This window comes from Phyllobates terribilis, unplaced genomic scaffold, assembly GCF_046119375.1.
Source record: "Phyllobates terribilis strain yellow unplaced genomic scaffold, ASM4611937v1 Scaffold_5__5_contigs__length_657084704, whole genome shotgun sequence".
In the NCBI taxonomy this organism is placed as follows: domain Eukaryota; kingdom Metazoa; phylum Chordata; class Amphibia; order Anura; family Dendrobatidae; genus Phyllobates; species Phyllobates terribilis.
Window position 1 is genome coordinate 158,099,349 of NW_027362765.1, and position 27,254 is coordinate 158,126,602.

Below are 27,254 nucleotides of genomic sequence, written 5' to 3' on the forward strand. Positions count from 1 at the left end.
TCTGACCATAATGTAGACCCTCATTCCCAAACTGTAACTCCTGTTGGTGGAGACAATGAGGAAGACGATGATGAGACTCAAATACCTGATTGGAGCGACAACTTTAGTTTTTTGTCAGGGCAGGAACAGGTTGGCTCTGAGGACGACGGGTGTGATAACGCACAGGGTGATGATGATGAGGTTGGAGATCCCACTTACTGTCAACCCACAGTCAGCGAAGAGATGAGGTCAGCAGAGGAGGTGGAGGAAGATGCTAGTGATGACGAGGTCAGGTTGCGCCTTCCTGGACAGAGACGTAGTACTGGAAGCACGTCAACAACTGCATCCTCAAACACAACTCTGCCTCTCACCACAAGTCGTGGTGGCTCTTCAGGTCGCATGGGTGCTAAGCCTTGCATAGCCTGGGCATTTTTTCTGATCGATAAAGATGACCCAACTCGTGTTATCTGTAACATTTGTCAGCAAAAGCTAAGTAGAGGCCAAAAAATACATAGTTTGAGTACTTCATGCATGAACCGGCACATGGACATGAAGCATAAGTTGCAGTGGGAAGCTCAGTGTGCTACAATGCGGCCTAGCCGGCCGGGCCAACCACCGTCTGCCATATCTTGTGCATCCGCGGCCTCTTCATCCTCTGTGACTGGGGGGACAGCAGTCACACCTGTTTTGGGGCGCAGACCTGCCACCTCTTTACCCGCAACAGCCAGCGTGATTGGCAGGTCATCATTTTCTTTGGAGGTGGTAACACCAGCTGGTGTTGAGCGCTGTCCGACATCGATAGCACCACCTTTGGATCAAGGCAACCTAACATGTCCGCCTGCATCTTCCTCACAGACCGGCAGTTTGCCGGGGACACCCTTATCAACCCCGTCTAAGCACAATAGCCAGCCCTCGGTCCCTCAGATGTGGACAAGTAAAAGACCATTTCCTCCTAGCCATGAGAAAGCTAAGAGGTTGAATTTCACCATCTGCAAGCTCTTGGCTACAGAAATGCTGCCTTTCCGCCTGGTGGACACAGAGGATTTTCGAGACCTTATGTCCGTCGCAGTGCCCCAGTACCAGATGCCCAGTCGGCACTACTTCTCAAAGAAAGGTGTGCCTGCGCTCCACCAGCATGTCGCACACAACATCACCGCTTCTTTGAGAAACTCTGTGTGTGACAGGGTGCATTTCACCACAGACACTTGGACGAGTAGGCATGGACAGGGGCGTTACATGTCGCTGACTGGGCACTGGGTAACTATGGTGACAGCAGGACAACGGGCTGCTGTCCAAGTCTTGCCGTCCCCACGAGTTGTGCGTCAATCCTCTTTATGTCAAAGTTCCTCCACTGCTTCTGCCTCCTCAACCTCCTCTCGGTCTTCCACCTGCACCCAAAGCCTGTCTGGTCATGCCACAAGCTTTCTAACTGCGCAGAAGGGATCCTGCACACCTCCTTACTATGCTGGCAGTAGGGCTCAACGTCATCAGGCGGTTTTTACTTTGAAATGTCTGGGAAATGTGAGTCACACAGCTGAGGAGTTGTGGTCAGCTCTGGAGAACCAATTTCATGAATGGTTGTCTCCACTGGACCTGAAACCAGGGAAGGCCGTGTGCGACAATGCTGCAAACCTGGGTGCGGCCCTTCGCCGGGGCAATGTCACACACGTGCCTTGTATGGCTCACGTGTTGAACCTGGTTGTCCAGCAATTTTTAGCCCACTATCCCAGACTAGATGGCCTTCTGCAGAGGGCACGGTCGCTGTGTGCTCACTTCCGCCGTTCGCATCCCGCAGCTCAGTGACTTACATCTCTACAGAAGTCGTTGGGCCTGCGACTTCACCGGCAAAAATGCGATGTGCCTACCCGGTGGAATTCAACTCTGCACATGTTGCAGCGACTGTGGCAGCACCGACAAGCCCTGGTGCAATACGTTCTGACGTATAGCCTGGGCCAACAAGATCCGGAGGTGGGGCAAATCACGCTGGAGGAGTGGTCTCAGATCAGGGACCTATGCACAGTTTTGAAATGGCGACGAAGATGTTTAGTGCTGACGATGCCATTATCAGCATGACTATTCCGGTGATTTACATGCTGGAGCACATGTTAAACAGAATTCGGAGTCAGGTGGTGGCACAAGAGGAGGTGGAGGAAGTAGAGGAGGAGGAGTTGTATGCGGAAGGGCTAACATCTGCAAGGTCCAGACAGTTGGCAGCACCAAGGCGGCAGGCATGTGAGGGTGGGGGAGATGGTTTTACCAGGGCGCATGGTAGCAGCCAAACTAGTGAGGAAGGTGCAGGAGCCCAGGAAGAAGTGGAGGACGAACTGATGGAAGACTCATCAGATGAGGGAGACCTTGATCACATTTCTGTTGTGCGAGGTTGGGGGGAGAGGACAGAGGAAGGAAGCATGATTGTTACCTCGCCACCAACACAACAGGGACTTGGTGCTCCTGGATGCGCAACACACATGAGTGCCTTCTTGCTGCAGTACCTGCATCATGACCCTCGAATTGTGAGAATTAGAAATAATCCTGACTACTGGGTTGCCACACTGTTAGATCCCCGGTACAAAAGTAAATTTGCAGAAATTATTCCTGCCATTCAAAGGGATGCACGCATGCAGGAGTATCAGCAGAGACTGTTGCAGAATCTTACATGTGCTTTTCCACAAAACACCAGTGGTGCACGTAGTGAATCTCACAGTTCCAACTTGCCAACCGTGGGACCGTCAAGTGTTCAGCACTCAAACCGTAACAGAACCACAGTATCTGCTGGTAACATCAATTTTGCGGAATCATTTCACCACTTTTTTAGCCCATCCTTTGCAAGGCCACAGGAGACAAGAAGTCTGACACATAGTCAACGCCTAGAGACGATGGTACAGGAGTATCTCCAAGTAAACATTGAAGCCATGACTGTGTCACTGGACCCTTGCTCTTTTTGGGCTTCCAATCTGGATAAATGGCCGGAGCTAGCCACTTACGCCTTGGAGATCTTGTCATGCCCCGCAGCCAGCGTTCTCCACTGATAATGTAGACAGACTCACGTTCATAAAGATGAACAAATCATGGATCCGAAACGACTTTTCTACCCCTGTGTCATCCTGGGGAGAGTAAAAGCTTGATGATTGGTTAAAATCACCCTACCAACCGTTTTAAGCTTTCAAATTACTAATCATGTTTATCTGTATCTTGACTGGAAAATAATTTGGGCTTTGTAGCAGTGTGCAGCACTGATCCTATTAGCCCATCTATACTAAGCTCCACCAGATTTAAAATTAATAATAATTTTTAGCTGCATCTAGCCCGGAAAATAATTTTGGGGCTCCGAGATGCGCAAGACACATAAGTGCCTTCTTGCTGCACTACCTGCAACATGACCCTCATATTGTCAGAATTCGAAGTAATCATGACTACTGGGTTGCCACACTCTTAGATCCCCCAAACTTTTCGATCAACCTTTTCATTTTAATAAAGACCAAAAAAATGGTCATTTTTGAAATTATAAGCATTAGCAGGTTATTAGAAACTGAAATCAAACAGTTTTCAACTCAAAACTTTATTCTAGGTGATGTTACATTTTCACATAGGACCCCTTGTTCGAAAGGAGCTTCTGAACTCTCTCGTCCATTGAATTTGTCAGGTTTTGGATGGTTTCTGCTTCAATTGTTTTGCATGAGGACAGAATACCCTCCCAGAGCTGTTGCTTAGATGTGAACTGCCTCCCGCCATCATAGACACTCCTTTTGATGATGCTCCAGAGATTCTGAATGGGGTAGAGGTCAGGGGAGCATGGGGGTCACACCATAAGTTTGTCCCCTTTTATGCCCATATCAGCCAGAGATGCAGATGTTTTATGTGCAGCATGAGATGGTGCATTATCATGCAAAAAAATGATCTTGCTGTGAAATACATGGTTCTTCTTCTTGAACCATGGCAGGAAGTGCTGTTTGAGAAAATCCACATACATTATGGAGTTCATCTTTAGCACCTTCAGGGATCCTAAAGGGGCCGACAATCTCTCTCCCCATGATTTCAGCCCAAAACATTACTCCACCTCCTCCTTGTTGGCGCTGTAGCCGTGTTTGCGTGGGGTGTCCATCAACCAGCCATCCTCCACTCCATCCATCTGGACCATCGAGCGCTGCACGGCACTCATCCGTGAACAAAACAGTTTTGAAATCAGTCTTCATGTAATGTTTGGCCCACTGGAGCCGTTTCTGCTTGTGTGAAGTGGATAGAGGAGGTCGACAGGATGGCATATGCACAGCTGCAAACCTCTGAAGGACCCTGCATCTTGTTGTTCGGGGGACGTTGGAGGCACCAGCAGCTTCAAAAACTTGTCTGCTGCTATGACAAGGCTTTTTTGCCGCTGATCTTTTAACCTGACGTAATTGCCTGTAGGAAAGAGTCCTCAATTTGCCCTTATCAGCACGCACACGTGTGTACTGTGAATCAGCTACATACTTCTTGATTGCCAAGACACTTCATCCTGATCATCGCACAATGTTGATTGTAGTCATGCCTTGACCTTGTAGCGCCGGCGTCCCTGCCCTCTGCTAGGCAGGGACGCTGTTCCCCTCACCCCTCTGCTCCGAGCCCGGCATCCTCCTCCCGCTCTGTTGGCAGCGTGCGCTCCTTCCCGGCCACTGTGCTTAGGGCGCGCGCGTGCGCTCCCTCCCTCTTAAAGGGGCCGCGCGCGCCGTCCTAAGGAGTACCCGGCCAATGGCCGGAGGACTTCACCATATATAAGGCACCTCCTCCAAAATGGAGGTGCCCGAGCAATGTTGTTGCACTGTTCACTACTCTGCTTCAGACCTCAGGTCCCGTTGCCAGTTACCTGCCAGTTACCTGCCAGAAACCTGCCAGTTTGCTGTCTGTTTCCTGCCTGACATTCCTCCTACCTGCTTGCTAGCCTGAGGTCCGACGGTCTGCCTTCCTACCCCTGTCAGTCTGTCTATGGACCAGCTTGCCCGCTCACCTGGGAGCGCACATCTGCTACCTGCCTGCTAGCCTACCTGGAGGCTCCGCCGTCACGTGCTGTGACCACCTGCCATTCCAGAGACTCCTGCCCGCTCACCTGGGAGCGCACATCTGCTACCTGCCTGCTAGCATACCTGCAGGCTCCGCCGTCACGTGCTGTGACCTCCTGCCTCTCCAGAGACTCCTGCCCGCTCACCTGGGAGCGCTCATCTGCTGCCTGTCTGTTGGCCTACCTGGAGGCTCCGCCGTCACGTGCTGTGACCACCTGCCATTCCAGAGACTCCTGCCCGCTCACCTGGGAGCGCTCATCTGCTGCCTGTCTGTTGGCCTACCTGGAGGCTCCGCCGTCACATGCTGTGACCACCCGTTTATCCAGAGACTCTCGCTTGCTCACCTGGGAGCACACATCTACCATCTGCCTGCTAGCCTACCTGGAGGCTCAGCCATCACAGGTCGTACCTACCCTTTACCCAGAGACTGCCCCGGTCACTTGCCGTGACCTCCTGCCCGTTCATCCAGAGACTGCCCCGGTCACTTTCCGTGACCTCCTGCCCGTTCATCCAGAGACTGCCCCGGTCACTTGCCGTGACCTCCTGCCCGTTCTTCCAGAGACTGCCCCGGTCACTTGCCGTGACCTCCAGCCCGTTCACCCAGAGACTGTCTCGGTCACCTGCTGTGACTGCCTGCCCGTCTTCCCTGGTCGCCACCCGCTCCCTTACAAGGACCACTCCCTTGTATAGTAGCTCAGAGGTTCCGCCTCCCAGACCCGTTACAGTTTGCTCGGGCCATGGAACCCGGTGGCACCCAAGCTCCCTCACTCTCGGACCTGTGTCATGAACTGTCCCGTCAGAGGTCCCAACAGGAGTCCATCCTGGGTCACCTGCGGAATGTCAATTCTCGCCTGGACACTCTGCTCCACCAGCAACCACCGCCAGTGCCATGACTCGCAATCCGGCAGCTCCGCTGCCCACCAATACTATGGTATCCTACCCCGGACCCCGGCTTTCTGCACCTCCTCGCTTCGGAGGCGACTCCGCTCAGGCTCGGGGCTTTATAAATCAGTGCACCCTGCACTTTGAACTCCTGTCCCACCAGTTTAACTCCGACCGGGCCAAAATTGCCTTCATCATGTCCCATCTCACCGGGGAGGCCCTGGCCTGGCTAAATCCTCTATGGGAGAGAGGAGACCCCCTGGTGTCCGACTTGCCTGCCTTTCTCACGGCTTTCCGGAAAGTCTTCGACGAACCCGGACGGAAGACCTCATCCGCATCATCTCTGCTACGCCTCCGTCAGGGAAGTCTCACCGTGGGCCAATATGCCATACGGTTCCGTACCCTTGCCTTGGAGCTGGCCTGGGATAACGACGCTCTGGTATCTGTCTTCTGGGAGGGTCTGTCCGGCCGTATTAAAGATGAACTCGCCGGTCGAGACATTCCTACCACTCTCGATGACCTAATAACTCTTGCCACCCGGATTGACCTACGGTTCCAGGAGCGTGCCAAAGAAGTCACCCGTGAGAGGAGGTTTCTACGTCTAGCTCCTACTTTTCAGAAACCCGTCACTCCCTCCGTTTCTCCCCAGGTACACTCTCCTGAGCCTATGCAGGTCGATCAGACCAAGATGGTCAAAACCCGTCAGGACTTACGCTGTGCCGAGGGGAGCTGCTTCTACTGTGGCAGTAAGGAGCACTGGATCCGTACCTGCCCGGAGAGGTCGGGAAACGCCTGTGTCTAGGTTCGCTCAGAGAGGTCGACCTAGACAAGAATAAATCCTCTCCATCTCTGCTACTGTCAGTCTCAATTATCTGCGGGGAGAATCGTTATTTCGAACTAGCCCAACTTGACTCTGGAGCGGCCGGGAATCTTATTTCACAGGCCCTGGTAGAAAAATACCGCATTCCCACCAAACCTCTGGCTATACCATTATCTGTCGCTGCTGTGGATGGGGGCCTCTTACCACGTCCCATCCAACTCATCACCGAATCCATAACTCTGCAGATGGGAATGCTGCATTCTGAGAGCATCTCTTTTCATGTTCTGCCTGGACTCTCTCACGCCCTCTTACTAGGTCTACCTTGGCTCCAGAGACATGCACCCGTGCTTGACTGGCAGACCGGAGAAGTCCTTCGCTGGGGACAGGACTGTCATAAGACTTGTTTGGTTCCTGTTCATCCCGCCCGTCCTTCTCCTACCCCAACTAATCTACCTGGACTTCCGATTCCCTATTGGTCATTTGCTGATGTCTTTAATAAAAAGGAGGCAGAGACATTACCCCCTCATAGACCATACGACTGTCCTATCGACCTGTTACCCGGTACTACGCCTCCCCGTGGGCGTATTTACCCATTGTCCGCTGCTGAGACCCGGTCGATGTCCGAATATATTGAGGAGAATTTGGCCAGGGGATTCATCCGGAAATCTACCTCCCCGGCGGGAGCAGGCTTCTTTTTCGTAAAAAAGAAGGACGGCTCTCTCCGTCCCTGTATAGACTATAGAGGCCTTAACCAGATCATGGTGAAGAATAAGTACCCCCTTCCGCTCATTCCAGAATTATTTGATCGTCTGAGGGGGGCTAGAATCTTCACCAAACTGGACCTCCGTGGGGCGTACAACCTGGTCCGTATCCGTCAAGGGGATGAATGGAAGACTGCATTCAACACCCGGGACGGCCACTATGAATATCTGGTAATGCCCTTTGGTCTCTGTAACGCTCCTGCCGTCTTTCATGAGTTGGTCAATGACATCTTCCGGGACCTTCTCTACTCCTGCGTAGTGGTGTACCTGGACGACATCTTGGTCTTCTCTCCGGATCTCCAGACTCACCGGAGGGATGTTCGTCAGGTCCTGCTCAGGCTCAGGCAGAATCACCTCTTCGCTAAATATGAGAAGTGCCTCTTTGAGCAGACCTCGCTTCCGTTTTTGGGCTACATTATTTCTCAGACCGGCCTACGAATGGATCCAGAGAAACTGTCTGCCATCGAGAAATGGCCCCGACCGGAGGGGTTGAAGGCCATTCAGCGGTTCCTGGGCTTCGCCAACTACTACCGCCTCTTCATACCGCACTTCTCTTCCCGGACTGCCCCAATTTCCGCGCTCACCCGTAAGGGCACTAATCCCAGAGAGTGGCCGCCCGAAGCAGAGGAGGCCTTTCTTTCCTTAAAACAGGCCTTCTCTTCCGCCCCGGTGCTGCATCGCCCAGATGGCAACAAGCAGTTCTTCCTGGAGGTTGACGCCTCCTCCTCTGGAGCCGGAGCGGTACTTACCCAAAAATCATCTTCCGGGATAATGGTAACTTGTGGCTTCTTCTCCAAACTCTTCTCCTCTTCTGAGCGCAACTATTCCATAGGAGATCGAGAGTTTTTTTACATAGTTTATAAGGCCGAAAAAAGACAAGCGTCCATCCAGTTCAGCCTATTTCTTGTGCACTGCAGCTATTCCGCAGCGTTGATGCAGGGGAAGGCAACAAAAAACCATGCGGTATAGGCCAATTTACATCATTGAGGAAAAATTCACTTCCCGACACCAATCTGGCAGTCAGATTAAATCCCTGGATTAATTAACTAAGCATAAGATGTAATTTTATTGTTCTCAAGAAAGGCGTCCAGGCCTCTCTTGAACTCATTAAGTGAGTTGGACATCACCACTTCCTCTCCCAGAGAGTTCCAGAGTCTCACGGCTCTGACCGTAAAAAATCCCCTTCTATGCTGGTGCAGGAACCTCCTTTCCTCCAGACGCATAGTGTGCCCCCTCGTCTTTGTCACTATCCTTGGTATAAACAGGTCATGGGAGAGATCTCTGTACTGCCCCCTGATGTATTTATACATGTTTATGAGGTCTCCCCTAAGCCTTCTCTTTTCCAACGTAAATAGGCCTAATTTTAACAACCTCTCTGGGTATTCTAGGCCCTCCATTCCCTTTATTGGCCATCAAGCTGGCATTGGAGGAGTGGCGTTACCTGCTCGAAGGGGCTCTTCACCCGGTAATAATTTACACTGACCACAAGAACTTGGCTTACCTCCAGCATGCCCAGAGACTTAACCCGCGCCAAGCTCGGTGCTCCTTGTTTTTTGCTCGCTTTGATTTTATTCTTAATTTTCGCCCGGCTGACAAAGACATCAAGGCGGACGCCTTGTCCCGATCCTTTCTGGTGTCTGATCTCGAGGACGAACCGAAACACATCATCGATCCCGCCAGAGTAATGCAGGTGGCTCCCGTGAGTCTAAATCGTCTCCCTCCCGGTAAGACGTTCGTATCAGTACCTGATCGGGAGAAGATCCTACACTAGGGTCACTCATCTAAACTAGCTGGCCACGCCAGTCAGAAAAAGACCCTCCAGCTTATTACCCGGCACTACTGGTGGCCTACCCTGCACAAGGACGTAATAGACTTTGTTTCTGCCTGTGTGTCCTGCGCCCGCAACAAGGTTCCGAGACATCTGCCAGCCGGTCGCCTCCTTCCGCTCCCAGTACCTGCTGCCCCCTGGCAGCATATAGCAATGGACTTTATAACTGATCTCCCCGTCTCTGCAGGTTGTACGGTCATTTGGGTGGTCGCTGACCGCTTTTCCAAGATGGCTCATTTCGTTCCCCTGCCAGGCCTCCCGTCTGCACCCGAGCTGGCTAAAGACTTTATCCGCCACATCTTCCATCTTCATGGACTGCCCCTCCACATAGTGTCGGATCGTGGGGTACAGTTCACCTCACGCTTCTGGAGAGCCACTTGTAAACTGCTAGACGTCACCCTGGACTTCTCCTCCGCTTACCACCCACAGTCTAATGGTCAAGTGGAGCGGATCAATCAGAACCTGACCAGTTACCTCCGGCACTTCGTTAATGTCCACCATTCAGACTGGGTGGATCTCCTGCCATGGGCCGAATTTTCTTACAACAATCACGAGAGCGAATCTTCCTCCAAATCCCCGTTTTTTGTTGTCTTCGGTCAGCATCCTCGGATCCCATTTCCCGTCTCCACCTCGGTGGACAATCCGGCTGCGGAATCTCTTGTTAACAAATTTTCCTCCATATGGGAGAGTACCCGGTCCGCACTCCTTCTGTCATCCGAGCGTATGAAAAGACATGCTGACAAAAAACGTCTGGATCCTCCTCAATTCCGTCCAGGGGATAAGGTCTGGCTCTCGTCCAAGTATGTCCGGCTCAAGATTCCTTCCTATAAGTTAGGGCCTCGGTTCATCGGTCCTCTGGAGGTCATCAGTCAGATCAACCCGGTGGCCTATAAATTGAAACTCCCGGCCAACTTGCGGATCCCTAACTCCTTCCATGTATCTCTCCTCAAACCTGTGGTAATTAACTCTTTTTCCAAGTCTACAGGTACGCCTCCTGCTCCGGTTTCCGCTGAAAACGAATTTGAGGTAGAGAACATTCTGGCCACCAAAAGGGTAAGAGGGAAGATCTTTTTTCTAGTAGATTGGAAGGGGTTTGGTCCTGAAGAGAGAACGTGGGAGACCCGGGAGAACATCCATGCCCCTCTCATCCTAGCTAAATTTCTCTCTGGCCTAAAAAAGGGGGGGCCTAAAGGGGGGGGTACTGTAGCGCCGGCGTCCCTGCCCTCTGCTAGGCAGGGACGCTGTTCCCCTCACCCCTCTGCTCCGAGCCCGGCGTCCTCCTCCCGCTCTGCTGGCAGCGCGCGCTCCTTCCCGGCCACTGTGCTTAGGGCGCGCGCGCTCCCTCCCTCTTAAAGGGGCCGCGCGCGCCGTCCTAAGGAGTCCCCGGCCAATGGCCGGAGGACTTCACCATATATAAGGCACCTCCTCCAAAATGGAGGTGCCCGAGCAATGTTGTTGCACTGTTCACTACTCTGCTTCAGCCCTCAGGTCCCGTTGCCAGTTAACTGCCAGTTACCTGCCAGTTTGCTGTCTGTTTCCTGCCTGACATTCCTCCTACCTGCTTGCTAGCCTGAGGTCCGACGGTCTGCCTTCCTACCCCTGTCAGTCTGTCTATGGACCAGCTTGCCCGCTCACCTGGGAGCGCACATCTGCTACCTGCCTGCTAGCCTACCTGGAGGCTCCGCCGTCACGTGCTGTGACCACCTGCCATTCCAGAGACTCCTGCCCGCTCACCTGGGAGCGCACATCTGCTACCTGCCTGCTAGCCTACCTGGAGGCTCCGCCGTCACGTGCTGTGACCACCTGCCTCTCCAGAGACTCCTGCCCGCTCACCTGGGAGCGCTCATCTGCTGCCTGTCTGTTGGCCTACCTGGAGGCTCCGCCGTCACGTGCTGTGACCACCTGCCATTCCAGAGACTCCTGCCCGCTCACCTGGGAGCGCTCATCTGCTGCCTGTCTGTTGGCCTACCTGGAGGCTCCACCGTCACGTGCTGTGACCACCTGCTATTCCAGAGACTCCTGCCCGCTCACCTGGGAGCGCTCATCTGCTGCCTGTCTGTTGGCCTACCTGGAGGCTCCGCCGTCACATGCTGTGACCACCCGTTTATCCAGAAACTCTCGCTTGCTCACCTGGGAGCACACATCTACCATCTGCCTGCTAGCCTACCTGGAGGCTCAGCCATCACAGGTCGTACCTACCCTTTACCCAGAGACTGCCCCGGTCACTTGCCGTGACCTCCTGCCCGTTCATCCAGAGACTGCCCCGGTCACTTGCCGTGACCTCCTACCCGTTCATCCAGAGACTGCCCCGGTCACTTGCCGTGACCTCCTGCCCGTTCTTCCAGAGACTGCCCCGGTCACTTGCCGTGACCTCCAGCCCGTTCACCCAGAGACTGTCCCGGTCACCTGCTGTGACTGCCTGCCCGTCTTCCCTGGTCGCCACCCGCTCCCTTACAAGGACCACCCCCTTGTATAGTAGCTCAGAGGTTCCGCCTCCCAGACCCGTTACAGACCTAAACACTCCACAATTTGTTGCTTCTCAGCAGCCGACACATCCTTTTTCTTTCCCATTTTGGCAGAAAATGTAGGCTGCTTAATAATGTGAGACAGCCTTCTTAAGTAGTCTTGCCTTTCATTGGACACACCTGCCAAACTAATTAGCACAGGTGTCTGCAATTGCTTACAGTGATATAAAAAGCCCTGACACACATCACCATCAATGAGTTTAACTGACAAACAAACAAATTCTTCCCTTATCACTCCTAAACACTTTTTGCATAATAATTTGGAACACAGTGTACATGTGCTTTTCCACAAAACACCAGTGGTTCACGTAGTGAATCTTACAGTTCTAACTTGCCAACCGTGGTCTGTATGGAGTTGTTCAATAAAGGGCCCAAAATTAAGATAACATAGATGGGAGAGGTCTCTATGAATAGGAATTCCTAAGTATTTGATACCCTGTGAGGGCCAGGCAAAGGGAAAGTTGGACTGGATGGAATCCTATATGGATTTGGGGAGGGAGACATCGAGGGCCTCAGACTTCGCTGCATTGATTTTAATATTTGACCATGTAACAAAGTGATCTATTTCAGCCATAACAGCATGGATGGATATATGTGATTGAGTGATATATACTAGTACATCATCAGCAAATAGAGAGCACTTGTACTCGGTGCCTCCCACCTCAATCCACCTAATATTGGGGTTATGGCGAATTGATGAGAGCAGGTGCTCCGTCACTAGGATGTATAAGAGAGGGGACAGAGGACATCCCTGCCTTGTCCCATTGGTGATTGTGAAAGGTGATGAAAATGTTCTGATGCACCCCCTGGGCCTTGGGACACTCGGAGCCGGACCCTTTTTGGTGGGTGCTGGTGGTTGTAGTCTTCGTGGCGGTGACCCGGATCCGTGGCTCAGGGTGGTCAAACCAGTGGCGGAACTATTTATGTGGTTTTGATGTTTAAATGTCCGACTACGCCACCCGTGGATTGCGGTCAGAGTGAACCGCCGCTGCAGGGCAGACCGCTGAGGCTGGTGTTGTGGGTGCAGCAGAGAGTAGCATAACTCCCCACGGGAGGAGTATAGCCTCAGGGCAGTGTATGCGGAGGATGGGGGTGATGGTGCAGGGCAGCAGCAGTAACGACACGGAGTCAGTGATGCAGTCCAGGGCCTTTACTCACAGTTCTTATTATCCAGACCACGTCTGCAGGTAACGGCTGCCCACGTCGTACTGTGCTCACCAGGTGAGGGGCTCAGACAACTCCCAGATAACTTTGGAGCGCTTCACAGGACCCCCTTTGTGTGTCCTTTGTCTGGCCTTTCTTACCAACCTTCTGTCCGGCTGCCTCGGGCCTCCTCTTGGTAAACTTGGCGCCAGTTTCCCTGACCCTATGTGCTGCCCTCCTAGCGGGTGTAGCGAAGGGCTGCGCCACATAAAATGTCACAGCCTCCGGTTTCTAGCTGAGGGTCGTTTCCTGCCTCCACTAGTTTCGGGGACCGGTCTCCCCCTTTGGCCTGACCCCTCCATGCAGGTGGATTCGGGCGTGCGGTGGCGACTCGCCCGTCCGCACCCCTGGGATCCCTTCGTTCCTCGTTCCTGGAGCCTTCTCCGCTCCTCTTCCTTCCTTCTCCCTCTTCCAGGCCTGGGCCTCTGTTTCTAGGCCCGCCTCCGGAGCAGAGCTCATGCAGAGCCCCTGCTCCCTGCCACTTCTGCTCAGACTTCTCTGCACTGAACTAAGATGGTGCCCACCTTTTATACTCCCTTCTCAATGCACCCAGGAACTGCTTCCTCCCTGCTCCTGCACTACAGGGTTCCCCTTCCTCAGTGTTCCCTCCCCCCACTCCAGCCAGGGACAGGGACTGTCGTGCCCATCTCAGGGGCATATTGGTCGCCCTGCCCCACGGCAATGTGGTGTAATGCATGCAGGTGTCGGGTCCTGATCCACACTCCATCCTTACCTGAGAGTGAGATATCACACCTCTGGGTGAGGTGCAATACCTCTTTAGCAACGGAGCCCTCAGGGTGCTACAGTTCCATTTATCTTCAGCCTAGGTGACGTATTGCGATACAGGGCCGTGATTTTGGCTATAAAAGGGTCCCCTAGACCCCTACCCCAAGCTTTTTAAGAGAATCATATATGGCGTGCCAGGAGACTCTATGGAATGCTTTCTCAGCATCCAACGAGAGTATCTAATTACAAATTTTTAACTGCATCTAGCCCAGGAAATACTTTGTGCCTAGTAGCAGTGTCTGCTAGTCAGCGGATTATCCCGGCTGTTAAGCAAGCTACACCACCTGTAGTTTGGACACTTAATTTTTTCAAAGGAAATGCTTCGGGACCACGGGATACTCAGTGAAGAGCATCAGGAGGCACCCCAAGGCATAGGGGCTGGGACTGGCAGTAGGATGCCTTGCGGTGGACAGCCGAGCTCGATCCTTATAAAAGCTTTTTAACTGCAGCAGCTTTAGTGGACGCTACTGGAGCTGGAATTACGCGGCTGCTGGCATGAGACTTGCCCTCCAATAGATCCTTGTAAATGGATTTAAAGTGTATTCATTCAAATTAGAGAGACAATTTAAATTAAAAAGCTTAGAGCTGCCTCCACCACAGGGGGGCTCGCTCGACCCACCAGCGGACAGGCACCAGTATTGGGAGAGGGGGGCTGGCCGTCAGGGTTCACCGCGGCTCTGGCACAAACCCGGCGACAAGGAGGTGGCACGGGCAGGAGCGGACTGAACGTGTTGGCTTCTCACTTTTTGGATTTTAGAAGGGCATGACATGCCTTTATCTGTGTTTCCCCCTCCTTTTACTCCTCCACCTCTTTTCTTTTCTCATGACTATATGTACTTGTCACTTTTCCATGTGTTAGTTGTGTCTTCTGAGCAGTTTGTCAGCTTTTGGACACCTTTGAAGGTGTTTTCTATGTGTTTCTATGTGTTTTTGTTTGCCTGCCATTGGTTTTAACGGTGTTCGAAGGTGTTCGACGAACAGTTCGACGAACAGTTCGGCGAACACACGGGTGTTCGACGAACCGAACCGAACTCGAACACTACGGGGGTGGCTCAACACTAGAGATGAGCACTAGTCGATCTCCACTAAACAACAAGGTTAGACAAACAGGGGGAGAATGCTTAGTTTTAGATTACTCCAGCCAAATGCGAACTCGGCCTCAAGCTTCAGAGAGGACAAAGTACTGATCTTGGTAAGCCTTCACAAGTAGAAATTAATATAGCCGGCACCTCCCTCTCAGACACAACAGGGATAAATACACCCAGGCCAGAGAGCTAATTACCAGAGGGAGGTAGCCGCTAGGTCATAGAGACAGCCTCTCATCTAAGAAGATGTCTGTAATGCCAATCATAGAGATCTCCTGCAACCAACTGCAGGGCGACTGTCTGTCACCTCTAATACACCCTGACAAATTGTGTTCATGTTCGGGTACTGTCCTGGTACCTGAACCCGAACTTTTAATAAACTGTTCGGCTCAGTTAGCCAAACCCAAACAGTCACGGGTTCGCCCATCACTAGTCACCTTTTTATCTGCTGTACCATGCCCTGGGGTGGAAATATTTGAGCAGCCAGTCCCACCCATCTCTCACCGAGTCTACCAAACTCAATGATTCATATCTCCCCTTGAGGACCTGGCCGACGACAATCTTACAAGGAGCAGTGTATAGAGAGAAGAGGAGCCCTAAGGAACCCCGATAGTGAGGGGAAGAGAGGGGAAAGGAGCCAGCAAAAGATACAGTGAAGGAGCTGTCAGATAGGTAGGAGGAGAACAAAGAGAGAATGGTGAGAAAGAGAATGGCTCAGAGTGGAGCATAGTGAGGAAGAGCTGTGATTCACAGTGTCAAATGCAACAGAGAGATCCAGGAGAATCAGTAGGGAGTAGTGGCCATTAAATTTAGCTGTTAGTAGATCATTAGAGACTTTAGTGAGGACAGTTTCAGTAGAGTGTAAAGAGTGGAGACCAGACTGTAAAGGGTCAAGAAGAGAGTGATCAGAGAAGACAGTGGACCAAGAGTTCCAGGAGTTTAAAAATGAAGGGAAGATTAGAGACAGGTCTATAGTTAGCAGAGCAGTTCTGGTGGAGGGATATCTTTTTAAGTAAAGGGCTATGACGGCATGTTTGAATGATGAGGAAAAGATAGCGGAAGAAAGAGAGAGGTTAAATATTTTAGTAAAAGTAGGTAGTGACAACTGGAGGGAGAGACTGGAGGTGATGAAATAGGGTCACTGGTGCAGGTTGTAGGGGGAGAAGAAGCAAGTAGCCTGGTAACTTCTTCTGTGACAGTTTCAAAGGTGAAAAGTGAGCTTGAGGTTCGGAAAGGAAGGGGATCCAGGCTCTGAGGGAATTGTGCAAATATGTCATGGAGGATATGGTTGATTTTTTCTAGGAAATAAATGGCCAAATCTTAAGAGCTGAGGTTAGTGATAGGGCCTGTACTTTGGGGCTCAGGAGGGAGTGGAAAGTTTCGTAGAGTAATTTTGGATTGCCAGCTAGTGATTAGTGTAGAACGAACGTGCTCGCCACTACTCGGAACTCGCCCAAGCATCACTGTACTCGACATGCTCGGCACTCGGCGAGTATTGCCGGAGTAGCTCGGCGGGAGCTCTGGTCCCCGTATTGCATGTTTGGTGCTCCTTAGAGAGCCAATGAACATGCAGGGATTGCTTGCCATGCAATGCTATGCCATAGCTATGTTGGTTGTGGCATTACAGTGATTGGCTGGCCGCATAGCATCATCAGGTTTATATAAGACCTGGTGCCCCTATGCTCGTCACAGTGTGAGGGGTGTGTGGATAATGTCCACTCCACTCCCCTATAGAACTGTACTGTTTTAATAACTCTGAATGTTTTAGTCACCAGAAAAACTGTTGTTTTCAGGTACGGCCATTAGAAGGCAGCAGAGGTGCTGTTTGATATTACATTACCCTTATGTCAGGAGGACACAGGGTTAACCAGTTTGGGGGCCGCCCTCAGTGACCTGCTAGGACCTGAGCGATCTCTGGGAGATTAGATTCGGCCATCTTAGTGAGTTAAGAAGTAGCAGTGAGTGAGGAAGGACAGAGAAGAAGAGAGACGGGTGTGTATGGAAGAAACCAGGAGGATTAACAGGAACGGGCACATCACATTATTGTAACGGGTCTGGGAGGCGGAACCTCTGGGCTACTATACAAGGGGGCGGTCCTTGTAAGGGAGCGGGTGGCGACCAGGCAGGCAGTCACAGCAGGTGACCGGGGCAGTCTCTAGAAGAACGGGTAGGAGGTCACGGCAAGTGACCGGGGCAGTCTCTGGATGAACGGGCAGATGGTCACGGCAAGTGACCGGGGCAGTCTCTGGGTGAACGGGCAGATGGTCACGGCAAGTGACCGGGGCAGTCTCTGGGTGAACGGGCAGATGGTCACGGCAAGTGACCGGGGCAGTCTCTGGGTGAACGGGCAGATGGTCACGGCAAGTGACCGGGGCAGTCTCTGGGTGAACGGGCAGATGGTCACGGCAAGTGACCGGGGCAGTCTCTGGGTAAAGGGTTGGTACGACCTGTGGTGGCTGATGGTAGACGTGAGCTCCCAGGTGAGCAGGCGAGAGTCTCTGGATAAACGGGTGGTCACAGCATGTGACGGCGGAGCCTCCAGGAAGAACAACAGACAGGCGGCAGATGAGCGCTCCCAGGTGAGCGCGCAGAAGTCTCTGGACAGGCGGGTGGTCACAGCACGTGACGGCAGAGCCTCCAGGTAGGCTAGCAGACAGGCAGCAGATGAGCGCTCCCAGGTGAGCGGGCAGGAGTCACTGGACAGGCAGGTGGTCACAGCACGTGACGGCAGAGCCTCCAGGTAGGCTAGCAGGCAGGTAGCAGATGTGCGCTCCCAGGTGAGCGGGCAAGCTGGTCCATAGACAGACTGACAAGAGTTGGAAGGCAGACCGTCGGACCTCAGGCAATCAGGCAGGTAGTTGATGTGCGCTCCCAGGTGAGCGGGCAAGCTGGTCCTTAGACAGACTGACAGGAGTAGTAAGGCAGACCGTCGGACCTCAGGCTAGCAGGCAGGTAGCAGAATATCAGGCAGGAATAAGACAGCAGGCTGGCAGGAATCTGGCAGGTATCTGGCAGGTAACTGGCAACGGGACCTGAGGGCTGAAGCAGAGTAGTGAACAGTGCAACAACATTGCTCGGGCACCTTCATTTTGGAGGAGGTGCCTTATATATGGTGAAGTCCTCCGGCCATTGGCCGGGGACTCCTTAGGACGGCGCGCGCGGCCCCTTTAAGAGGGAGGGAGCGCGCGCGCGCGCCCTAAGCACAGTGGCCGGGAAAGAGCGCGCGCTGCCAGCAGAGCGGGAGGAGGACGCCGGGCTCGGAGCAGAGAGGTGAGGGGAACAGCGTCCCTGCCTAGCAGAGGGCAGGGACGCCGACGCTACAGTACCCCCCCCTTTAGGCCCCCCCTTTTTTAGGCCAGACAGAAATTTAGCAAGGATGAGAGGGGCATGGATGTTCTCCCGGGGCTCCCACGTTCTCTCTTCAGGACCAAACCCCTTCCAATCTACTAGAAAAAAGGTCTTCCCTCTTACCCTTTTGGTGGCCAGAATGTTCTCTACCTCAAATTCGTTTTCAGCGGAAACCGGAGCAGGAGGCGTGCCTGTAGACTTGGAAAAAGAGTTAAGTACCACAGGTTTGAGGAGAGATACATGGAAGGAGTTAGGGATCCGCAAGTTGGCCGGGAGTTTCAATTTATAGGCCACCGGGTTGATCTGACTGATGACCTCCAGAGGACCGATGAACCGAGGCCCTAACTTATAGGAAGGAATCTTGAGCCGGACATACTTGGACGAGAGCCAGACCTTATCCCCTGGACGGAATTGAGGAGGATCCAGACGTTTTTTGTCAGCATGTCTTTTCATACGCTCGGATGACAGAGGAAGTGCGGACCGGGTACTCTCCCATGTGGAAGAAAATTTGTTAACAAGAGATTCCGCAGCCGGGTTGTCCACCGAGGTGGAGACGGGAAACGGGATCCGAGGATGCTGACCGAAGACAACAAAAAACGGGGATTTGGAGGAAGATTCGCTCTCGTGATTGTTGTACGAGAATTCGGCCCATGGCAGGAGATCCACCCAGTCAGAATGGTGGGCATTAACGAAGTGCCGGAGGTAACTGGTCAGGATCTGATTGATCCGCTCCACTTGACCATTAGACTGTGGGTGGTAAGCGGAGAAGAAGTCCAGGGTGACTTCTAGCAATTTACAAGTGGCTCTCCAGAAACGAGAAGTGAACTGTACCCCACGATCCGACACGATGTGACGGGGCAGGCCATGAAGACGGAAGATGTGGCGGATAAAGTCTTTAGCCAGCTCGGGTGCAGACGGGAGGCCTGGCAGGGGAATGAAGTGAGCCATCTTGGAAAAGCGGTCAGCGACCACCCAAATGACCGTACAACCGGCAGAGACGGGAAGATCAGTTATGAAGTCCATCGCTATATGCTGCCAGGGGGCAGCAGGTACTGGCAGAGGAAGAAGGCGACCGGCTGGCAGGTGTCTCGGAACTTTGTTGCGGGCACAGGACACACAGGCAGAAACAAAGTCTATTACATCCTTGCGCAGGTTAGGCCACCAGTAGTGCCGGGAAATAAGCTGGAGGGTCTTTTTCTGACCGGCTTGGCCAGCTAGTTTAGACGAATGACCCCAGTGTAGGATCTTCTCCCGATCAGGTACCGATACGAACGTCTTACCGGGAGGGAGACGATTTAGACTCACGGGAGCCACCTGCATTACTCTGGCGGGATCGATGATATGTTTAGGTTCTTCCTCGAGATCAGATACCAGAAAGGATCGGGACAAGGCGTCTGCTTTAATGTTCTTGTCAGCCGGGCGAAAATGTAGAACAAAATCAAAGCGAGCAAAAAACAAGGACCACCGGGCTTGGCGTGGATTAAGTCTCTGGGCATGCTGGAGATAAGCCAAGTTCTTGTGGTCAGTGTAAATTATTACCGGATGAAGAGCCCCCTCGAGTAGGTAACGCCACTCCTCCAATGCCAGCTTGATGGCCAATAACTCTCGGTCTCCTATGGAATAATTGCGCTCTGAGGAGGAGAAGAGTTTAGAGAAGAAGCCGCAAGTTACCATCCTCCCGGAAGAAGATTTTTGCGTAAGTACAGCTCCGGCTCCAGAGGAGGAGGCGTCAACCTCCAGAAAGAACTGCTTGTTGCAGTCCGGACGATGCAGCACCGGGGCGGAAGAGAAGGCCTGTTTTAAGGAAAGAAAGGCCTCCTCTGCTTCAGGCGGCCACTCTTTGGGATTAGTACCCTTACGGGTGAGCGCGGAAATTGGAGCAGTCCGGGAAGAGAAGTGCGGTATGAAGAGGCGGTAGTAGTTGGCGAAGCCCAGGAACCGCTGAATGGCCTTCAACCCCTCCGGTCGGGGCCATTTCTCGATGGCAGACAGTTTCTCTGGATCCATTCGTAGGCCGGTCTGAGAAATAATGTAGCCCAAAAACGGAAGCGAGGTCTGCTCAAAGAGGCACTTCTCATATTTAGCGAAGAGGTGGTTCTGCCTGAGCCTGAGCAGGACCTGACGAATGTCCCTCCGGATGATCCGGAGAGAAGTCTGGAGATCCGGAGAGAAGACCAAGATGTCGTCCAGGTACACCACAACGCAGGAGTAGAGAAGGTCCCGGAAGATGTCATTGACCAACTCTTGAAAGACGGCAGGAGCGTTACAGAGACCAAAGGGCATTACCAGATATTCATAGTGGCCGTCCCGGGTGTTGAATGCAGTCTTCCATTCATCCCCTTGACGGATACGGACCAGGTTGTACGCCCCACGGAGGTCCAGTTTAGTGAAGACTCTAGCCCCCCTCAGGCGATCAAATAATTCTGGAATGAGCGGAAGGGGGTACTTATTCTTCACCGTGATCTGGTTAAGGCCTCTATAGTCTATACAGGGACGGAGAGAGCCGTCCTTCTTTTTTACGAAGAAGAAGCCTGCTCCCGCCGGGGAGGTAGATTTCCGGATGAATCCCCTGGCCAAATTCTCCTCAATATATTCGGACATCGACCGGGTCTCAGCAGCGGACAATGGGTAAATACGCCCACGGGGAGGAGTAGTACCGGGTAACAGGTCGATAGGACAGTCGTATGGTCTATGAGGGGGTAATGTCTCTGCCTCCTTTTTATTAAAGACATCAGCAAATGACCAATAGGGAATCGGAAGTCCAGGTAGATTAGTTGGGGTAGGAGAAGGACGGACGGGATGAACAGGAACCAAACAAGTCTTATGACAGTCCTGTCCCCAGCGAAGGACTTCTCCGGTCTGCCAGTCAAGCACGGGTGCATGTCTCTGGAGCCAAGGTAGACCTAGTAAGAGGGCGTGAGAGAGTCCAGGCAGAACATGAAAAGAGATGCTCTCAGAATGCAGCATTCCCACCTGCAGAGTTACGGATTCGGTGATGAGTTGGATGGGACGTGGTAAGAGGCCCCCATCCACAGCAGCGACAGATATTGGTGCAGCCAGAGGTTTGGTAGGAATGCGGTATTTTTCTACCAGGGACTGTGAGATAAGATTCCCGGCCGCCCCAGAGTCAAGTTGGGCTAGTTCGAAATAACGATTCTCCCCGCAGATAATAGAGACTGACAGTAGCAGAGATGGAGAGGATTTATTCTTGTCTAGGTTGACCTCTCTGAGCGAACCTAGACACAGGCGTTTCCCGACCTCTCCGGGCAGGTACGGATCCGGTGCTCCTTACTGCCACAGTAGAAGCAGCTCCCTTCGGCACGGCGTAAGTCCTGACGGGTTTTGACCATCTTGGTCTGGTCGACCTGCATAGGCTCAGGAGAGTGTACCTGGGGAGAGACGGATTTCTGAAAAGTAGGAGCTAGACGTGGAAACCTCCTCTCACGGGTGACCTCTTTGGCACGCTCCTGGAAACGTAGGTCAATCCGGGTGGCAAGAGTTATTAGGTCATCGAGAGTGGTAGGAATGTCCCGACCGGCAAGTTCATCTTTAATACGGCCGGACAGACCCTCCCAGAAGACGGATACCAGAGCGTCGTTATCTCAGGCCAGCTCCGAGGCAAGGGTACGGAACCGTATGGCATATTGGCCCACGGTGAGACTTCCCTGACGGAGGCGTAGCAGAGATGATGCGGATGAGGTCTTCCGTCCGGGTTCGTCGAAGACTTTCCGGAAAGCCATGAGAAAGGCAGGCAAGTCGGACACCAGGGGGTCTCCTCTCTCCCATAGAGGATTTAGCCAGGCCAGGGCCTCCCCGGTGAGATGGGACATGATGAAGGCAATTTTGGCCCGGTCGGAGTTTAACTGGTGGGACAGGAGTTCAAAGTGCAGGGTGCACTGATTTATGAAGCCCCGAGCCTGGGCGGAGTCGCCTCCGAAGCGAGGAGGTGCAGAAAGCCGGGGTCCGGGGTAGGATACCATGGTATTGGTGGGCAGCGGAGCTGCCGGGTTGCGAGTCATGGCACTGGCGGTGGTTGCTGGTGGAGTAGTCAGAGTGTCCAGACGAGAATTGACATTCCGCAGGTGACCCAGGATGGACTCCTGTTGGGACCTCTGACGGGACAGTTCATGACAGAGGTCCGAGAGCGAGGGAGCTTGGGTGCCACCGGGTTCCATGGCCCGAACAAACTGTAACGGGTCTGGGAGGCGGAACCTCTGGGCTACTATACAAGGGGGCGGTCCTTGTAAGGGAGCAGGTGGCGACCAGGCAGGCAGTCACAGCAGGTGACCGGGGCAGTCTCTAGAAGAACGGGTAGGAGGTCACGGCAAGTGACCGGGGCAGTCTCTGGATGAACGGGCAGATGGTCACGGCAAGTGACCGGGGCAGTCTCTGGGTGAACGGGCAGATGGTCACGGCAAGTGACCGGGGCAGTCTCTGGGTGAACGGGCAGATGGTCACGGCAAGTGACCGGGGCAGTCTCTGGGTGAACGGGCAGATGGTCACGGCAAGTGACCGGGGCAGTCTCTGGGTGAACAGGCAGATGGTCACGGCAAGTGACCGGGGCAGTCTCTGGGTAAAGGGTTGGTACGACCTTTGGCGGCTGATGGTAGACGTGAGCTCCCAGGTGAGCAGGCGAGAGTCTCTGGATAAACGGGTGGTCACAGCATGTGACGGCGGAGCCTCCAGGAAGACCAACAGACAGGCGGCAGATGAGCGCTCCCAGGTGAGCGGGCAGAAGTCTCTGGACAGGCGGGTGGTCACAGCACGTGACGGCAGAGCCTCCAGGTAGGCTAGCAGACAGGCAGCAGATGAGCGCTCCCAGGTGAGCGGGCAGGAGTCACTGGACAGGCAGGTGGTCACAGCACGTGACGGCAGAGCCTCCAGGTAGGCTAGCAGGCAGGTAGCAGATGTGCGCTCCCAGGTGAGCGGGCAAGCTGGTCCATAGACAGACTGACAAGAGTTGGAAGGCAGACCGTCGGACCTCAGGCAATCAGGCAGGTAGTTGATGTGCGCTCCCAGGTGAGCGGGCAAGCTGGCCCTTAGACAGACTGACAGGAGTAGTAAGGCAGACCGTCGGACCTCAGGCTAGCAGGCAGGTAGCAGAATATCAGGCAGGAATAAGACAGCAGGCTGGCAGGAATCTGGCAGGTATCTGGCAGGTAACTGGCAACGGGACCTGAGGGCTGAAGCAGAGTAGTGAACAGTGCAACAACATTGCTCGGGCACCTCCATTTTGCAGGAGGTGCCTTATATATGGTGAAGTCCTCCGGCCATTGGCCGGGGACTCCTTAGGACGGCGCGCGCGGCCCCTTTAAGAGGGAGGGAGCGCGCGCGCCCTAAGCACAGTGGCCGGGAAGGAGCGCGCGCTGCCAGCAGAGCGGGAGGAGGACGCCGGGCTCGGAGCAGAGAGGTGAGGGGAACAGCGTCCCTGCCTAGCAGAGGGCAGGGACGCCGACGCTACAATTATAATCTATACTCTAAAGCAGGGTTCCCCAACTCCAGTCCTCAAGGCCCACCAACAGGTCATGTTTTCAGGATTTCCTTAGTATTGCACAGGTGATAATTCCATCATCAGCACAGGCAATAGTTACATCACCTGTGCAATACTAAGGAAATCCTGAAAACATGACCTGTTGGTGGGCCTTGAGGACTGGAGTTGGGGAACCCTGCTCTAAAGGTCAATTTGTGGATCCTGGCCTCTTCCAGCCGATAGGCAGTACTGGACGTGCCTGGACTAGGGAGCCTCAGAAGCCAGGTAGTCCCTGCTAGAGTCAGGTATTGGGAGCCCTGGGTGGAAGCAAGAGCTTCCCCATGAGAAAGTCTAGAGGCAGTTTCCCCTTGATCCGAGTCACACTGTGATTAAAACCGTATGGGGATTAAGACTGTGTTTTACCATCTGTGAATGCCGTGTTTTGCAACAAGTGTTGTACCTGTAATCCCGTTTCTAAGGCCGTGCTGAACAAGTAAACTGGACTGTTGTGTTTTTAAAGAACTGTGTCATCTTTCATTCAAAAGAATGAAATATTCTTGCATGCCGTCGTGTTTTTACAAGGACTTCAATAAAGGTAGCAATTGCTGAATTTTATATGACTTAGCGCTTTCTATCACCAGCTTTTACCTGTTGCATTTTCCACATTTCACCCCTTTTGGGGTTACTGGTGAGCTGCTTTGGCTTACTTTTTAATTGTAGCTCATGGACTGTTTGCCCCTCATTTTGACATTCTAGCACTTCCTACTACCAGCTTCAACGTCCCCCCACCTTTTTTTTTTATCTTTCATTTAAAGCACAGAAGATCTGCACCTGTCTGAACCGAGGATGAAAGTGAGTAAAGACTCCCACAGCAAACAGCCGAAAAGTACAGCTTACCACACACATCCAGGGACAAGTGGGGTACTCGGTAGCCGGGCCGGTCGATGCTGGGGGTGTCACGGTAGCAGTGACCCGGTCCGTGACCCAGGGTGGTCAATTAAAGGGAAAGGTAGAAGAGGAATAAAGTTGCATAGGTAATGTTTGTGATGCCACCTGTGGTATGCGGCTATATGGGGCCGCCTGGAGCTGATGGTGACGCAGCAGAGTTGGTTCAGCTCTCCACAGGCAGAGCTTAGCTCCAGGGCAGGATCTAGTGATACTATAGGGTAGATGTTGTTGGTGCGGTGTAGTGCAGGTGATGGGGCAGATAATGACCAGTCCACAACTTAATGTCGGTTTCCTCTCATCTTTACTTGTGGTTGTTAAGCAGACCGGGGCATGGGTACTAGCTGGTAGTAGTGCTACGGGCGGCCTGGGAGCAAGTTGGGGATCCACCTTGTCAGGTGACGTTGTAGGCCTTCCCTCTGCGCTAATCTCTTTTGGCCCTGTTGCTTGTAGCTATGTTGTGGCCCTCGTCCCTGAGTAAAACGTCTGTTCCTCACCCGTAAGGCAGGCAGCTCGGGACTTCCTGGAGTGTCGCTCCCACGTGGCAATGCTGGGCCCTATGGTGCAGCTGTGTCGCCGGGCGTCTGATGGGGCCAGGAGACCTGCAGTCTTCTGCCCTCCAGTTTCTGCTGCTGGGCCTTCAGTGCCCCACAACCTCGGACTCCGGTGTCCGGTTCTTCTGCGCTTCTCTCCTCTGGGGTGAGCTGGCTTACAGCTCCACTCCCCAGGTCCTTCCTCGTCACTGTCCCGTCTTCAACTCCTCTCAACTCACTCTTACTAACCCTGCCTCCAGATTCCAGTTGCTAATGGGAGGAGCTCCCCTTTCTGGTCTGGAGCCAGGAATGTGTTGTGTGCTGGTATAGCTGATTAGGGGACCCTTCCTTGCTTTCAGGCATGGCATCACCCCTTGTGAGGGAGGCAATGCCACTGTGGCAACCGGACCCCTGGGGTGCCACACAAGCACATCCCCATATTTCAGTTGCGGGCCGGGGTGATGAAGAAAACAACTTGACACTCGCCCATGACTACCACCTTGAGCCCCGTTACATTAGTCTTACCCGGAAACAGGCAGAGTAGGAAGAGCTACAGCTGTATGAGGGAGAGATTTGCTTGTTTATTAGTTAGTGTAGGTATTCCACAACATATCTATATATCCATCTGAACTAACAGTCCTTATGAGGAATAATCCAGCTGCATATATTCAGCCGTTGCATACCCTATAACTGTATAGCAGACCCTCTCCTTTCTAATGGGAATTTGTCGTTACTGTGGCCCTGCTCTATGTGTTTTTAAATTCTTAGTGGGGTTTTTCCTAAAATTGGTCAGCCGTTGGACTCACTGCATACCGTATAACTGTATAGCAGACCCTCTCCTTGCTAATGGAACATGTCTTACTTCTTACTGTGGCCCTGCTCTATGTGTCTTTAATTTGTTAATGGGGTTTTTCCTAAATTTGGTCAGCCGTTGGACTCACTGCATACCCTGTAACTGTATAGCAGATTCTCTCATTTCTAATGGGAATTTGTCATTACTGAGGCCCTGCTCTATGTGTCTTTAAATTGTTAGTGGGGTTTTTCCCAAATTTTGGCAGCCCTTGCAGTCACAGAATGGGCATTGCCACTATAGGAGACCCGCTCCTTAATAATGGGAACATTTTTTTACTGAGACCCTCCTCTATGTCTTTTCAAAGGTGTATTGGGTTGCATCCGAATTTTTGGCAGCCCTTGCTATTCCATTAGCAAGGAGAGGGTCTGCTATACAGTTATAGGGCATGCAGTGGGTCCAACGGCTTTAGAATTTTAGGAAAAACCCCACTAAGAATTTAAAGACACATAGAGCACGGCCACAGTAACAAGTACGACATGTTCCCATTAGAAAGGAGAGGGTCATCTATACAGTTATAGGGTATGCAGTGAGTCCAACGGCTGACCTAATTTAGGAAAAACCCCACTAATAATTTAAAGACACATAGGGCAGGGCCACAGTAGCAAGTACGACATGTTTCCATTGGAAGGGAGAGGGTCTGCTATACAGTTATAGGGCATGCAGTGGGTCCAATGGCTGACCAATTTTAGGAAAACCCCACAAAGAATTTAAAGACACATAGAGCACGGCCACAGTAACAAGTATGACATGTTCCCATTAGAAAGGAGAGGGTCGTCTACACAGTTATAGGGTATACATACAGCAGGGCCACAGTAACCACAAATTCCCATTAGAAAGGAGAGAGTCTCCCATAGTGTTGGCCAATGCAGTGAATGCAAGGGCTGCCAAAAATTGGGAGGAACTCCAATGCGCCTTGGAAGAGACTTAGAGGGCCTCATAAAAAAATGTTCCCATTAGAAAGGAGCGGGTCTCCTATACTTGTAATGCCCATGCACTAAGTGTATGGGCTGACAAACATTTACCCCTGGGAGGTATACATGAACATACTGTATAATTTTTTTTTTTACGGGCATCATAAACACCCTTTAAAAAAATGATGTGACTGTTGCATCACGAACCACAGTCACCCTGGTGATATGGTGGAGGATGAGGATGAGGAGAAGGAGGAGGACAAGAGCAAATAGCCAAAATCAGGTAAAAGTA